This window comes from Aulonocara sp. 'chitande type north' Nkhata Bay, linkage group LG2, assembly GCF_057382095.1.
Source record: "Aulonocara sp. 'chitande type north' Nkhata Bay isolate Kocher_YH1m ecotype deep benthic linkage group LG2, A_spYH_male_GT1.1, whole genome shotgun sequence".
Classification (NCBI taxonomy): domain Eukaryota; kingdom Metazoa; phylum Chordata; class Actinopteri; order Cichliformes; family Cichlidae; genus Aulonocara; species Aulonocara sp. 'chitande type north' Nkhata Bay.
In genome coordinates, this window is record NC_141345.1 from 33,550,306 (window position 1) to 33,562,800 (window position 12,495).

At 40.6% G+C, this 12,495-nt stretch overlaps 1 protein-coding gene across 3 annotated transcripts in view; it reads left to right on the forward strand.

Moving 5' to 3' along the window:
- Positions 1 to 275: 275 nt before the first annotated feature.
- LOC147338235 (teneurin-3) overlaps positions 276 to 12,495 on the forward strand; it is a 133,438-nt gene continuing 121,218 nt past the window's right edge. For all 3 annotated transcript variants that reach the window (XM_086260011.1, XM_086260022.1, XM_086260032.1), the window contains exons 1-2: positions 276 to 427; positions 503 to 1,138. The gene's annotated coding sequence lies outside the window, so the exon portion shown is untranslated. The remainder of the gene's footprint in view (positions 428 to 502; positions 1,139 to 12,495) is intronic.

The following is a 12,495-nucleotide window of genomic DNA, read 5'->3' on the forward strand; positions in this document are numbered from 1 at the left end:
CAACATTTTAATTTCAACACCAAGCGTCGTCGTTGTGGCCTTCTTGTTTACCCAACAGTTTAACAGCTTGAATAACCCTTAGCTGCTAGTCTTCTGTGAGAAATATCGCATTTATTTACATCACTCTGCCTTTCCCTTTGTCAGTCACACTGAAGGTGAGAAATTGAGATTTGTGAGTTAGCCAATTATGTGGCAGCGCGCGTGCGGCCATAGGTAAGCTTAATGAACAGCTTCTCAATACAAAAGAGAAGAGAGGAGCGAGCAGGCTGAAGGAAAACAGGCAGGTGGGCTGACTGGAAGCTGTGGCTCTGAGTAAATCCGCCTCTGCGCTTTCACAATCAAATTGAGGAATATATATAATTCTAGCTTGCATGCAAACTGGAACTTATTTAAGTGGCAGCAACAAACGCGTAGCAGTGTATCAAAGGTAGTTTTGGTTATTACAGTGTCGTTGGAGGTAAACGCTCTCTTTGTCTAATAATGGGACTCGTTTTCTTCACAGGTGCAGCTGTGTGCTTGTTGCTGCTCACCCGTGTGGTTGACCCCTACGGCCTAACCCGTTCCTGATAGGCAGACCAGAGGCGAGGCTGAGGGAAGCGACGGGATGCGCAGTTTATCAGCTGACAAGTGCATATCGGACAACGGAGTAGCAGAGCGGCTGGCGAGACTCCGCATCCTCACCGAGTGAGTTTTCTGCTTTTAAACATCCAGCGCAAGTGCTTGGCGACTGGAAAAAATATATATAACGGTGTTACCTCAGAGAGGGGACAACTGCATTGTCGGAAGTATTGCTTGAGCTCAGCCACCGGGACTACTGGGAAGATTTCTAGGCTGAAACACGTTTCTCGCGCGGAGCTGCCAGCTGAAGCTCCTTGCTCCATCACCAAGCAGCAGCACAACGTTCACGCACAAGTCGGCTGTTCCGAGCTTCAGCCTCTAATCAAGCCGAGAGAATTCCGGGGAGTAGTGAAAGAGGTCTCTCTGAAGAATCCACACTGTGCTGAATTGCAAACGCGGTCATTGTAAGAAACGTATCGCGTCGCGCTCAGCTCCCCGCTTCCTGCAAGTTTGGACTAAAGCGCACCGTTGGAAGTTTATGTGCCGCTGCTTCGGACAGGCTCGAAGACGCTTCATGCAGGTCAGTGTGTAGTTAGATTTCCCCCATTTGCATTGACTCTAAATAGACTCCATCCGCGTAATTTAAATAAGCCACAGGATCGTTATCCCCTGGTCAGTAATGGTGTCTAATTTGGTCTGCATGCTGTATTGAGTCTTTTGATAAGATGCGAACCCGAAACCCACCTGGCGCCCAGCCCCTCTTCTCCACTACCTTGAAACAAATGAGTTGGGTAATATTTGGATTATGCGTTATAGCCTATATGTTTAGCAAATGCATTGCTGCAGTGGGCAGGCTACAGATGCAAGATGTATCAATTTCTTGATATTCCGTTCAGAGTGGTGGGGGGTTATTGTATTCCAGTTTTAAGTGATGAAAAAGATGAGTTTCCAAAACTCACCTGATGTCCTTTAACGAGTGCTATATATCGTGCTATATATATATATATATATATATATATATATATATATATATATATATATATATATATATATGTATGTGTGTGAGTGTGTGTTTATAAGGATTTTGCTGTCATAGATCTTTGAGAATTCTAGGAAAAATATATAAAAAGTATTTTATTTATTCTTTTGACATTATTAAACTCTTATTTTTCAGTAATGATAACAGTAATAACATAATTATCTCCAATCTAATCACAGTCACATCTAAACTTACACTCCATAAGGGGTCTTGAGGGATGGTCTGGATACAAAAAAATAATTTTTCCAAAAATATATTGCTACAAAAACACCCAGGAGCCTAATATAAGCGGTATGCCAACCACAGAAATGGTCTGCTTAATCTAATAATAATGTTAAAGGTTTTGAAATACATTAACTTGTACCACATTTGTGGTTTAAGCTTCAGGAGCAGAAGATGGAGAAAGTTCATCAGAAGAACCTTTTGTTTGCCTCAAAACAGGCCTCTAGAAAGGTCGGGTATTACGCAGTTGTTCAGAACCTCCAAGCATGTTGGTACAGACAAATGCCAGCAGAAATCACAACCTTCTACATGCGTTTTGGGGGTTAGGAGGAAGGGGCTGTTGCCTGGTAAAAATCATATGGAACGTGCAATTTGTAAATTGATTTTGGTTTTCAGGATTAGCAGGATTTCAAAACCGGCAAGAAGTTATTTTAATTAAATACAACAGTTTAGACATCAGATGGTTTAATTTCAACTTTCCATGTGGCTCAGCAATGTGGAATTATGACTTGTCTTAGCACTTAGCATGAGGCAGAGAGAAACGTTGATCTGATTTCGCTCTGGCAGGGATCAGACTAAACGCAATCTGCAAAAACATGCATCTGGGTCCATATGATAGCCCAGAAGGACAAGAATATCTGTCCAGCTAAAGTGATTTATTGCTATTGTCCTGAGTGCTATTGAGGAACTGCAGCAGTTGAGGCCATTTGCTGTCAAGGACTGGAACAGTAAAGCAGTGTAGATCTTCACCACTTCAGGCCTGAGTGGTGAACTGTTCCCGCTGTTCTTGTAAATCATAAGAAATACTTCTATGAAAATTTAAATAATATGAAACAGAAATAAAACAGCAAGATTAGATATTAGATAGGTAGTCAGAGGCGTATTACTTAAAAATATGTATATAAGCGATCAATATATTTCTAATCTTTAGCTTTTGGCTTTGCATCGGGTCACATAGCAACAAAGAAAGGCTTCAAACAGCAGAGACACAGTCTGTGTTTCTTGTGTAAGCCTGTAAATGCATTACAGTGACACTTATTGGGTGATATTGAACATGTGTTTTTGTAGCAGGGCCCCAGAACATGAGTGCAGCTTGTATTATCTTTTTTCAAGGCACTGGTAATAATTGAAATTGACTTTTCTGAATAAGACATAACAATCTATATGACTAATGTTCTGGTGACTGCAGTAGCATCCTGATAAATGAAGTGTGTTGTGTTTACAGTCTTCAGAAACACACCTGGAGTCAGAACAGACCTGGTGAATATTAGGCTGTCGACATATTTTACACAGCTCTGCAGAGAAAAGCAATAACCCACTGTAGTTGTCTAGTACACGCTTTGCCATAATGTGGCAGGTGATTACGCATCTGGAACTGGGATATTTAGGCTTTTCTGCTGTGACCCCTCTTATTCAGGCTTTAGCCAAATACCTCAACTTTAAACTTCATTGCTGCTTCAAGCCCAGTAATCAAAGCAGGTGACTACAGTTTCTGATGCGGCAGAGTCCTTGAAATTCTGATTTTATTTATTTATTTATTTTCTTTTCTACGCTTGGAGCTCAAAATGATCTAATTAATTCAGAAATATTAGAAGAACTGTGTACATAACACTGCCACTCTGTGTTCCTATCCTTAAGTAATTTCCCCTTTCATTATTCCTGTGGAGAATTTAATATTCTGTGTGATGAGAACTGCCTCCTTTAGGGATAATGCCGCTTGAATACTGCCCCTAAACAGTTTTATAGATTGTTAAGGGGCAATCGAAATGACTGCTCTCCATCTGTAAAAATTACTCCTCTAAGATATGAGAGATATGGAAGGAGAGTCGATGCACAGGCCTGCGCTTATAATATTTCATCATATTACTTGTAGATGCTGACAGTGGCTCGGAAGATGACCTTAGGAATTATAACATTTGATATGGCAAACAGCATGGCCGAGTCGCCTGTTTCAACACATCAGAGCAAACACGTGAAGGTTAATGCAGCCTGACAAACTACCCACAGTTCCCTGGGCTCAACGGATCGGTTCCATGTCATATTTACTTTACATAATTGCTGCCCTCTAATCTGTTACTATTAACACACAGCCTGTCTGGCTATTGTCTGCTGTAGTCTCTTTCACCTGTTTTCTCTCTGAGTACATTTTCCCTTTCCTCCCATGAGAATAGCCAGACATCATGATGAATAGTTGGCGTGAAAGTAAAGCATGCCACGGTGCATTCTTCAGGCCTTTAGAAAGTTAAAGAAACCAAGCGTTGCGATGGCAAAACCTCCATTGACGGACCGATTTGCATATGTGCTTTAATGACCTCACCTCAGAGGATTACTGTCAGGGATGTGACTCCTGCAGCAAAGTTTACCATTTAAAGAAAAGTTGTTTGTGGTCTGCGCAAGTTGCCAAATTATTGCTGAAAGTCACCCTAGCATTTGGGAGGGAAGAGATTGCACGCTCTTGAAATGTGCTTAGAGTAGGGATATTTAGTGACAGCACTTGATGCATTACCACTGTGGTCCTTAACTACATTGTATGCTGCGTGAGAGAGGGGGTTGGGGGGGAAACATGGCATAAATGTAAGCTGTTTCAGGGGTATACGGTATATGCTTTTTTTTCTTTATATAACACCATTTTATTCTACAATTCATAACCAAGTTTTATTAAATTAAAATATGGATATCGGGAAGGGCTTGAAACAGTCGGGAATATAAATGGCATTTTATATCAGCACTAAAGATGGATTTAATTAGTATTTTTCATCTTGAATATCTGCTTAGTATAATGTGAATCCTGCCATTGCATTCTGATTGGAGAGGAGAGAGGAATGTTCTCAAAGGAACAGTTATTTTACCCAGCTCATGGCTATTGTAGGCTGACTGCATGACCTAATGTGTTGTGCGTAACACAAACTGAATTCTGGATCTCATTGCACACATGCATGCAAATACATTGGTGGTGATGTTGTGCGTAGGCGTTCAGACAAAGCAGCCAAGCTGGTAATTGTTTGTGATGAAGTGAAAGCCGTTCCCTTGGCTTTGTATGGATTACTTAAAATCAAGAAAAAGGACTATTCAAGCATGACACCTCTTGGTTTTGTTTTGAGGTTTTTGGCCGAAACAGGCTGAGATGAAAGCCACCTGCGATTAGCCACAGGATGCTGTCCTGCTGGTCCAGCTCTGGGGGCAGCACCACTTCACACTGTTGTAACCTACAGATTAACATTTATGGCTCAGCATGCTCCGTTGGACTTTCTGGGTCAAGACCAAGTGGCAAGATTGAGGAGTGGGCTTGACTTTGTAACAGTGCAACTCTCGCTGCATGCTCCAGGCTGAGGCTGGTGGGGAGAGCCAAACAGAAATGTGCTTAGTTGTGTCACAGGGAGAATAAAATAGAAATGCATTGTGCTCTCTGCTTGTGAAAATTGCTCTGAGCGAATACCTCTGCGGTGTCTAGGTTCGGCTTTCATGAACTACAGACATTATATTCGAAGGATCTGAATACGATGTCAGGAATTGTTACATTTTTAAAGGATGTTATAGCTTATTAGAGTCATACTTGTGTATTGTCCAGCTCACATTAAAATATTGATGAAACCGATTCATTATTTAAATTGAAGAATTTTTTATCTTCCCCTCGCAGTGGTCCATGTTGCCAAAATTCTAAAGAAAAACGACTTTTGCTGTTTTGCTATACTTGCATTAAGAAATACCGATCCTGGAAAAGGTTTCCCAGAATAGCTTTCATCTGCCAAGGGCCTTAGGTCTGGTCTTTTGTGGCCCCTGGACAGCCCAGTGGGAAGTTGGGCGTCAGCTACGGTTGTCGATGGAGCCGGTTGATGGCCTCAATAATTCAGTTGACGTGACCTCTCTGATGCTGAAAGCCTCAGGTCTGGTGGGTGACGAAGAGCGATGATTGGGACAAGGCAAAGGTGCTAGTTTATGTGGGAAGCCAGTCAGTAACACATTTCTGTCTCCTTATTGTCAGCAGGGTGAAGGAGAAAATATTGAATATCAGAGCATTGAAGAGTGTAAAACTGGTGCATCTGATTTGGTGTAATGGTATACAGGTCAGCAATCTTTGACTTCCAGCGGAGAGCAGTGTGCATTCAGAATTCAGGCTTGGCCGATCATTACAGGCCAGATTCTACAAGTTTCACCCCTGGAAGTAGAAAAACCAGTGTGATGTGGTGAATTTTCAGATTGATGTTTCTTTTATAAGGCCTGCAGTCTCTCAGTAGTCTGATCGTGTGCCATCATGACCTACATACGCCTTAAAAAGCTGACAACAAGAGAATAAAACCCTCCAGTTTCTTTATGTATTGTAGGGTTTATGTGGCACAACTGGTCTAAAGAAGAAACGCTCTCTACCTATTATTCTCTGTAAATTGTTTTCATTGTGTGCTTTAAAATTTCTTCTAATTCGGTAGTATTGGCGTAGGTACATTGATTTATTTTGTAACGCCTATGAAGACTAACCGCTACTGCACTATGTCTGTGTTTGGTCAGATTTGATGTTTTCCAGCAGTTGCAGCAGCTCTTGAGTATTGCGCTCCCATTGCAGTATTCTCCATTGAAGCTTTCCCTTATACTCTTCGGTTGTCTAGCGCTGTTATGTGACTGCTGCGTATATTCCATCTCCTCCTGCACATCCTAAAAGAGGGAGGTTTAGTTTGTGGTACAATCGTGTGAGATGCATTTGAATGACACCCAATGTCAGCACTTTAGAATATCTCTGCGCATTTGAATTTTTATCTGGTTGCCAGGTTTGTATGCTTGCAGAATTTAAAATATAGTTTGAGTAATGATTTTCATCCACTCTCTGAGTGCTTGTTGATTGGCTACAGTAGTTCTACAGATGTCCAGATTAGACTGTCAGGCAAGACTGATGTTGGATTTATAATCTGTAATTAAACAATGCACTCCAGTCTAAATAAATAAGATGTCTACAATGAAGTTTTTATTCTTGTCAGCGTCATTTTTGTTGTTACCCATTATGTTTTGTTTACAAGTTTACTGTTGTGGACAGATACGGCTTCTTTCAGCCCTCCTCAATTGTTTTTTGATTTCTCTGTTGCATCGTTACTCTGCAGCTGCATCGCTACAATTTAATTTTATTTCCGTAACAGCGGCTCGATCATGGATTTCTCTTTAAATTGCTGCAGGACGGTAGAAGTCTGTCAGCAATGGAGTCAATTCATTTTGTGCGAGTATTAGATGATAATTGTTGACAGTGTCTTGCAAGATTCTCAATTAAGTGAATGACCATGGACATCATTACTTCTTTAGATCCGCCATTTGAAATAACACTGCAGTGATACCAATTTGAGAGAAAAGCAAACTGTGGCTCATTGAATTAAGACTGTCTCGTGTAATTGGGTGTGTGATATGGAAGGGAGCACCTATTTTGATAAGAACTGGCTTCAATAATTGTAGCCTTGGATACAGATAAATGCTGTAGCCTGTGTGTGTGAATTCACTGAATAACCCATTATTACCATTTGAGATACAAGGAGATACTGCAAAAAAACATTATAAAGCTCTGGGTTTTTATATTCCAATTGTCCACACCTAGCAATTACATTTTAAAAAATGAATCTGGCTGTGCTTGCAATTTCCCCACTAAAGATTCAATGAATATATAACTCACATGAGTCACAGGTGAAGGATTATTTGAGGGATTTGTAAACATCCACGCTCAGCTTATTGTGTTGTATCCTGGGACTGGCACATGCTTTTTTTATTATTTAATTCACACACACACACACACACACATATAATACACAAAAGGCGAACAATAAAATGGTTAAGATTAGACGTTGACCGCTGTGATTTAGAGACAGGCAGGAAAAATAAGAAAACAAAACGCTTTGAGTTCAGCTCAGCTTTTTTTGATTTATTTTTCATAGTCACAGTACCTCTGTTTGTCTTTTAAATGCGCTGCAACTATGAGGGATGAAGCTTAAAGCTCCATGTGCCTGGAATAATGTGAAGTGACTGTACCAGAGATTTGCATCACTTTACTCTACTTGTGAATATGCATCATACACCGAGACGAGAGACCTAGCATGGAGTAGGATTTTATCGTGTTTCCTAAGAGTCGCATCGAGGGTGGTAAGCTCATCCGTCACCATGTATACTAAGGATATAGCTGCAGCTAAAATTTAATTGCTGGTAAATGCTGTCATGATTTTGTTTGCTGTCTTTTCTCCACTTCCTAACTGCCTTTCTCTCTCTGAAGCTGTACATTTATAAAGACTGAATTATACCAAAATGTCGTTGTGGCATATCAGCACTATTTGGTCAGATTCCCCACGATTCACGTCAGCACTTAAAGAAAAAAAAAAAATCACAATTTTGATGCTGATCTGGGTATTTTTAGGTAATAGTTCTACAGTTCTTGTTGCAGTGAGGAATTTAGGCATTGAGCCTCAATAAAAAACGAACACAATCTGGTTCAGATGGCATCCAGAATTCAGAGTTTGGGCATCACGCTGCAGACAAACACTTCTGTGTCTCCAAAATCACTAGTGTCAGGGGGAAACAGGCAGCATCTGATGGAACACTGCCCTGGTTCTCCCTCGCCCCTTCTCCAAGCGCTGGGAGGCACAAAAAAGCAGAAGAACTGAAGAGAAACTGAAAGAGGAGAGGCAGAGAGGAGCGTCAAAGAGGAAAGAGAGAGAGACTCGACAAGATGAATTATGCAAAGCTGTCAGAGGCGGCTATTGTTGGAGGTGCTGGCTGTGTTGAAGAGAGCCAGCCCTGATCTCCACAAGCTCCATCTACTGCTCTCACCACTCCCCGTGGCTGAGAGCCGTCTGATCTGTGCTCCGGCAAACGGCCAACAACAAGATGAGGGGGTTTGGGGGGAGTTGAGGGGCCAGCCAGGCCACTTGGTGACAGGTGAATTGTCTTGGAGGGACACACTAGGAACGACAAGTACGCTCTTTATTATCATTATTTACAGAGGTCACCAACAGGGAGATCTGAGCTGATACGTACAGCCGCCCTGCGGAAATATAATTACCGGACAAAGGCTTGGTGAATAGTTGCCACTTCAGCACTCTGGTCAGCAGTGGCTACTCTTGTTTTGCTTTGTGTGCTGAAGTAACCAGTGTCTGCCAGCTCAATTTAAGCTGGTGTAGGTGTTCATTAATCTAATTTTGCATGCTTATCAGTTCTGAGATATCTTAGAAAAGAAGCGCACTTTCGTCTTCTTAATATTTCTGTCTATTCCTGCTAAAGTTGGAACAGCTTTAGTTATTTCACCTGAGATTTATTTATTTACCGGAGTTATTTATTTATTTTATTTCGTTTTTATTTGATCTTTTGCATTTGCCTTGGCTTTGTTGGCACTCACATGCAATAATCAGAATTTAGTAACATTTGGATTGAAATGCGGTGACAGATGTTGGTTGGTCAGGTCGCTGTCAATCAAAACACACAGTCAGATGCAGATTAAAAGGAGGATGATTCTGCATTCTGCTAGAACCAAAGATTAAATCAAATCGGTTTTTGAAGAAAGAAAAAAAATACTGGTTATTTTTTGTCATTTCAATAATTAGTTATGTAATATTTGAGATCAGTGATTCAGTGGCGTCTAGAAAGTCACTGATCCACCTTAGCAATCCTTGTTTGAAGTATCAGAAAGTATCCTTTTATGTTTTTGATGATTAATGTACCGATAACATTTTTCTCATTCATTTAATTCATTATAAACCATCTTATTTAACCAATCTTAAAAGGTTTCTCTCCTCTTTGGTCATCTCTTCTGAATCCCAGCCCTGATCTGTTGGTAACATAAGACATCCCCTCTGTCATCTTTGATGAATAAAGTACTAAACGGGAGACGTGGAAAAAGTAAATCTCAATTAGAAACCTCTTCAACTGCCCTGAAGAACCAGTTGACTTGGACACGTGTCTTCACACCTTATTATACAGATGGTTTATGGTTTATGGTTCAAAAAAGTGCAGAGGTGTAGGACAGTACTAGGCGTCGGGGGGACCGTACTCAACTGGCACGGGAGTCGTTCGGACGTGTGTGGAGCTGAGCTGCGTACATCATGAACTATCTTTTTCCGTGCCTCACTGGCTTGCAAGAGGACCTCTGTGTGACACTAATTTTGCAGTGTCGACTGTTCCACCGAGTGGTCATGGGTGACTAACTGTCCTGATTCAACTGCATGATCAAAGGTAAAAGGGAATGTAGAAGTGAATGATACAGAAAAGTTTTTTTTTTTTAGGGCGGGGAATGTACCGAGGATTTTTGATTCATAATGAACCCTAAAGGTTCTCCTCATTTAATCAAACAGAGCTGGTGTACACTAGTATGTACTCTCAGTAGGGTAGCCAGAGGCAGATTTTATGTAGTAAATGCATACTACATAGTCTAGTTTATACTGCACTATACTTAAAACCTCTGAAACTTAAAGTGTGTAAGAAAAACAGAATTCTCTTAAGAGCCTCTGTGACTTCTTGTACATATTTTAAACTGTAACGAATGAACCGTTAGTGTCCCCGTGTGCTGTGAGGAAACAAAGCGAAGCAGGACACTAGGATGAGCTGTGAAGAAGATGGCATCTTTGAGTCCTCAGAGTAATAGAGGAATGTTTATGGGGACATGCCTGGTCACTTAAGGGCTTGTAGGCTGATTAGGACACAAATCTAATTCCTCCTATAGTGGTCGCTTGTGGCTCAGTGGGTAAGACTTGTGGCATTAGCTGTTTTTCAGATACCGAATCTTCTTACAAGTCCATAAAGAAGGGGGAGTTTGCAATCAAGGAGGCTTCTGGGCGTGTCCGCTTGGACGCATCCTGTGCATTAATCTGCCAATCTGGACGGGTGTGTACAATTTCCTGAAAGTGATGAGATGTGATTGAGATGGCCTGTGGCATCGTAAAACAAGTGCGTGGGGGGGAGTGTTGAGTGTTGAGTGTCAGCCTTACAAGAGAGTGTGTCACTGATTGCATCTCAGCCCATCGGGGGAACAGAGCGATATGAAGCAACTCAGGGAGAAGGGGGGAAAAATAAGTTTAAGAGGCCTAGAACAGCTCACAGTTTTCATTATCCCTGCATCCTGTACTCCACCCGCAACTGCTTCAGTTTTTGGAACGTCTCTCTGGGGCTGGTGCTATCTCGCCGTGCGACGGTACGCTATCCTGGCTTCATTGGAAGGTTTTGATGCTTGATGTGAAACGAAGTAGATCTCATTTGGGGAAAGAAGGAGTCTGATACTCAAGTCTTACAGCTCAGCCAAGAGAGAAATGAAATTGTGGTGTGTGGCATGTGTGACTCTGCGCCGTGTGTGTGTCTCAGGAAGCAGTGGAAAATGGCTGGTAATAAACACTTCTGACACACCACGGCTCCCATCCACATTCCACTCAAGGGTTTTTTGTGGATTAGTCACATTCTCATCCCCCTTGTCCACATTTAGAGCAGAGTGAGAGTGTCTTCTCTGAATTTCTAACAAGTTAGGATTTTTAACACCAATTTATCTAATGTTTCTGTGGCCAGAGACAAACTGCATGTATAGCTAGTGCAGTGTTTGTAGTTGTCAAATATTACAGTGAGAGTTTGGGAAACAAAGCTGGTTCAAAGTCTTTGTATGATATTAGAGTCTTTTACTGTCTGCCCTGGATGGTAAATAGAGAAAGGTAGTCTTTTTGCTATTTTAGGCATGAAATTAAACACTGGTTTAAAATATGCAAATGAATATCTGTCAAATATAAAGACTTGATCACCTTGCAGTCTCTTGACACTGTGTCTGGATTTTTTTTTAAATCTCTGAGATCAAAAACAAAACAAAGAAAAAAAAACGCTTTCATTTTTGGAAGAGCTTTCATTGCTGCTAATTTAAACCGATTAAATGGTTCTTGTGATAGCTGCTTCTTGCCCACTTGTGGACTATTCAAAGTAACAAAGGCACTGTTCTGGGAAAAAAAAGATTTCTGTTATGATTTTTTTAGTACCTCAAATGAAGTTCAGTTTACCTTCACTTTATTGTTGTGGGTGCAGAAATTATGTGGAGCTTAAGAAATGGTAAATTGAAATGATCTGTGTGTATGTGGAAATACAGTATAAAAGTATAAAACGTCAACATTGATAAAAAAGCACAGTTTTATTTTCCTCTCTCTCTCTATATATATATATGCTATCCAGCATATATATATATATATATGAATTTTGATAGAAATATTTAATCTTGTCATTGTTCTTCTGTGCATTTAAAGTAACACTTATTGAATGTTCATATAAAGGCTTGGCATTCTAATTTTATCAATTAAATAAAAGTCTTTTTAAAGTGATAATGAAAGTAAAAGCTTTCCTAGTCATGTCAACCTGTTGATTTATCCTTCATTTAAGCAGAATTTTGCATTCGGAGAATGTTAACTTTGGAACATTGTCAGTGGAAAATTGCAAAGTTTTAAACTTTTAAGTTAAAAAAAGAAGAAACTGTTTTTTAAATCTTTTTTTTTACAGAGTGCTTACTGAAATTACTGGAATTGAAAGTTTTTGAAGGACAATATTTAGAGTTAACACACTGAAGATAAACATGACTGCAAATGCAACACAGAGGTGATCTTTTAAGAGGCGAAGTCAACTTAAGGAGGTAAATATCAGTTCACGGGTGAGGTTTCAGGGGTGTGGGGGTAGAGTCGGGGGTGGGGCCATGAGAAGGGGAT